The following is a 4,758-nucleotide window of genomic DNA, read 5'->3' on the forward strand; positions in this document are numbered from 1 at the left end:
GGGCTCACCCAGGGGCTGTCAGAGATGGGATAAATAATCCCAGCCTCCCAGAGCTTAGTGATTTCCTTCTGCACTACTTCCTTCATAGCCGGATTCTGTTGTCTTTGTGGTTGCACCACTGGTTTGGCGTCAACCTCCAGTAGGATTTTGTGCATGCATCGGATTGGGCTAATGCCCTTAAGGTCACTTATAGTCCACCCAAGAGCGGTCTTGTGTGTCTTGAGCACTTGAATGAGTGCTTCTTCTTCCCGTGGCTCTAATGTGGAGCTTATGATTATAGGATAAGTATCTCCATCTCCCAGAAATGCATATTTCAGGGAGGATGGTAATGGCTTGAGCTCGAGCTTTGAAGGCTTATCATCTTCCTTAGGAGCACTTAAAGTCTCCTGTATTTCGTCTGCTACCTCCAACTCGAGCTGGACATCATAGAAGATGTCATCCAGCTCTTCCTCGAGTCTTGTAACCATGTTCACTTCTTCCACTAGGGAGTCGATGATGTCAATGCTCATGCACTCCTTTGGAGTGTTTGGATGCTGCATGGCTTTGACAGCATTTGACACATATTCATCCTCATTGACTCTCAGGGTTACTTTCCCTTTCTGAACATCAATGAGGGTTCTTCCTGAAGCTAGGAAGGGTCTTCCTAGGATAAGAGATGCAAATTTGTGCCCATCCATATCCAATACCACAAAGTCAGTGGGAAAAGCAAAGGGTCCATGATGCCAGGGCATCTTGGCCAGTTTCACTGACCTTTTCTTTATTGTTTTTAGGTTAGTTTCATGCATTTCTTTAGGAAATAAGCTAGTTTTGGATAAATATTCACTTATGCCTTGACTCAAGCATACATTGTGCATTTTACATGATTTTATGAGGATTTTGCTTAAGTTTAGTGACAAATATTATGTTGCATTACTCATGACTTGGACTAGAGCTTTGATGCACTTTGTTGCTTGATTTCAGGACCAAAAAGAAGCAAGAAAAGGGGAGGTAACTTGCAAAGATTAATGAGAAAAGTGATTGCCAATAAAAGCCATCATTGCCCACGTTAGAGAGTCACGTTAACCAAGTTAACGTGAACTCTAACGTAGAGAAAAGAAGTTGAGCCAACGTTAGTGACACTCAACATTGTCACTAACGTTGGCAATTACTCATAAGTGGCCACGTTAGAAGCCACGTTAACCTAGTTAACGTGGCCTCTAACGTTAAGGGGGAGGGAGAGAAGCCAACGTTAGTGACACTCAACATTGTCACTAACGTTGGCCTATGGTGCTAAGTACCACGTTAACTCCCATGTTAACTTGGTTAACGTGGGAACTAACGTAGAAGATGAAGAGTTGTCGACAATGTTAGTGACACTCAACATTGTCACTAACGTTGAAGTAACCACACAACTCCCAAGAGTCACGTTAACTTCCACGTTAACTTAGTTAACGTGGAAGCTAACGATGAGAAATGAAGGATGAGCCAACGTTAGTGACACTCAACATTGTCACTAACGTTGGGATGGCTAAAAGATAGCCACGTTAGAAGCCACGTTAACCTAGTTAACGTGGACTCTAACGTGAGACCTAGGGGCACATTGGAACGTTAGTGACAATGTTGAATGTCACTAACATTCTCGAAGGATGGCAAAGGCCACGTTAGAAGCCACGTTAACCTAGTTAACGTGGGTTTTAACGTGAGGCAAAAGGGGTGCATTGGAACGTTAGTGACAATGTTAAGTGTCACTAACGTTCCCGAACTTGGACTTTCACTAAATGATTAACACTCCTTACGCCCTGAGCTTAAGTCTCTGCCCACTCCGCACTTTCTCTCTGCAAGTAAAGCCAAGCCCAAATAAAGAAAGGAACTGCTTCAAACTCAAGATCCAAAGGCCCAAGACTTGAAGAGTGAACTAGAAGCTGAGAAGAGTAGAATATATAGGAGTAGCTTTGAATTGTAAAGGAGTTCTGGAGGCTGAAGAACCACTCTCTGTATTTTGCTTTCTTTGCAATTTCTAGTTTTATGATGTATTCTCCATCTTTGTTTTCATCTTCAAGAGCTATGAACAACTAAACCCCTTTCATTGGGTTAGGGAGCTCTGTTGTAATTTGATGGATCAATACTAATTTTCATTGTTCTTCTTCTATCTTTCCTCTTGATTTTACTTGAAAGCTTTCGGTCTTCATCCAATTGAGTAGTTATCTTGGAAGAGAAGCTATTCAAACTTGGATCACTTTTGAACCTTGGAAGAGGAATGAAGAGATCAAGCTAGAAATGCTTTCTCATGCTGGAACAAATTGGGTTTGGATGGGTATGTGACTGTAACCCTCTCAATACTTGGTTTGAGAAATGCATGTGGTATAATCAGTGACCATACTTCAACTCTTCTCATGAGCAATTGACCAAGAAATTGGCTATTGATCAAGATTTGAGAGATTGAATTGCAAGAAATTGCAATTCAATCACTTAAGATTGCCAAGGAGATCAATGAGTGCATTGATTGAGGAAGAGATGAAAATGAACTTGATCCGGAGAATTGCAACATCTCCTAAGCCCAATGAACTCCCCATCTCTAATCTTACCCATTCTCTTTAATTTCTGCCATTTACTTTTATGAGCAAATCCCCCATTCCCATTTACAATTCTGCAATTTATTTTCAGTCATTTACTTCCAGTCCTTTAATTCTAGCATTTACTTTTCTGTTATTTTCATTCCCGCCATTTTATTTTCTGCAACTCTCAACCCAAATTCTGGATTCGCTCAACTAGAACATTCTTCTAATTAAAGTTGCTTGATCAATCAATCCCTGTGGGATTCAACCTCACTCTATTGTGAGTTTTTACTTGATGACAACTTCGGTACACTTGCCGAAGGGAGATTTGTTGAGAGACAAGTTTTCCGTGCATCAAGTTTATGGCGCCGTTGCCGGGGATTGATTGTGCATCAACAATTATTAGATTGGAAGATCACTAGATTGAGCATTTTATTTCGTGAATTTTATTTTTCTGTTTGAGTGATTTACTTTTTGTTTTAGTTAAACTTCTTCCCTTTTCCATCTACTCTTTTGTTTCTCTTTGTTATTTTCAATTCTGTTTGCTAACCCACTAACTGTTTGATATATTGCATCACCCACAACTAACATCAATTCTGACACAAATACTGTCTGCACCTATATTCTCTGCTTGTACTTGTTGGTTGTATGACAGGGAGAAGAAGCGGGGCTTCAACTTCCTTTGATTCTGAACCAGAGAGAACCTTCCTTAGACTAAGGAGGGAGGCAAAAGAAAAACGAGTAGTTGGTGCTGAAGAAGAGGAGGAACAGTTTGAGGAATACTTTGAACCAAACATGGAAGAAAACATGGAAAATCATCATGAAGAAGAGATTCACAACCATGGCAGAGGAGGTGGAGCAAATCATGCTGGGGAGGATAGAAGAGTTTTGGGCTCTTACATTAATCCAAACCCAGGAAATTGTGGAAGTAGCATCCAAAAGCCAACAATCCATGCCAACAACTTTGAGCTTAAACCACAGCTCATCACCCTTGTTCAGAACAACTGTTCGTTTGGAGGAGGTGTTCAAGAAGATCCCAACCAACACTTGACCACCTTCCTGAGAATATATGACACAGTGAAATCTAATGGTGTTCATCCTGACGCCTATAGATTGCTCTTATTTCCCTTCTCACTCAGAGACAAGGCAGCCAAGTGGCTGGAATCCTTCCCAAGGGAGAGGTTGACAACTTGGGAGGATGTGGTGAACAAATTCTTAGCAAGATTCTACCCTCCTCAACGAATCAATAGGCTGAGAGCTGAGGTTCAAACCTTCAGGCAACAGGATGGTGAGACTCTGTATGAAGCATGGGAGAGGTTCAAAGACTTAACAAGGAGGTGTCCACCTGACATGTTCAACGAATGGGTCCAGCTACACATTTTCTATGAAGGGCTCTCTTATGAGTCAAAGAAGGCAGTAGACCATTCATCTGGAGGGTCCTTGAACAAGAAGAAGACCATTGAGGAAGCCATAGATGTTATTGAAACAGTAGCAGAAAACGACTACTTCTATGCTTCCGAAAGAGGGAACACAAGAGGAGTGATGGAGCTAAACAATGTGGATGCTCTGTTGGCCCAAAACAAGCTCATTACCCAGCAGCTGGCTGACCTCACCAAGAAGATGGAGATGAACCAAGTAGCAGCAATCTCCACTTCATCAACAACACAAGAAGGAGTAAACCAAGAAGCAGAAAGGAGTCAAGAGCAAGCCAACTACATTGGGAATTCACCAAGGAAAAACTATGATCCATACTCCAAGACCTACAACCCTGGATGGAGAAATCACCCGAACTTTGGGTGGAGAAGTGAACAAGATCAAAACCAAGACCAGAGATGTTTCAACTCCAACAACAATGCAACTCACCAACAATTCACCCAGAGGACATCTCAACACCCCCACAACAACACTTCTCCACATACTTATCAAAACCAAAATAGCACATCTGCTCCGAACCACTCATCAATTGATGACAAGCTCTCTAAGATTGAAGCTTTACTTGAAGGAATATGCCAAGAGATTCAAGAAAATAAGGTGTTCAAAGAGGAGGTGCGAGCCAATATTAAGAACCAGGGAGAAACCATTAGGAAGATGGAATTCCAGGTGGGATATTTAGCTGAGAAGATTCCCAAACCTACTGATAGCTTCACAAGTGACACTGAGAAAAACCCCAAGGGAGAAGCAAAGAAAGTAAGATGGGAAGATTGCAAAATGGTCACTACAAGTG

The 4,758-nt window shown here is 41.7% G+C and overlaps 1 non-coding gene across 1 annotated transcript; it reads right to left on the reverse strand.

Annotated features, from left to right (window-relative positions):
- Positions 1-3,782: 3,782 nt before the first annotated feature.
- Positions 3,783-3,886, reverse strand: LOC148564097 (small nucleolar RNA R71). The gene has a single exon (XR_015885386.1). It is a non-coding gene; the product is annotated as a small nucleolar RNA R71 (small nucleolar RNA).
- Between the last annotated feature and the right edge of the window lie 872 nt (positions 3,887-4,758).

The sequence above is a fragment of the Arachis ipaensis genome, chromosome B5 (genome assembly GCF_059453495.1).
Source record: "Arachis ipaensis isolate K30076 ecotype BB chromosome B5, ASM5945349v1, whole genome shotgun sequence".
Lineage (NCBI taxonomy): Eukaryota > Viridiplantae > Streptophyta > Magnoliopsida > Fabales > Fabaceae > Arachis > Arachis ipaensis.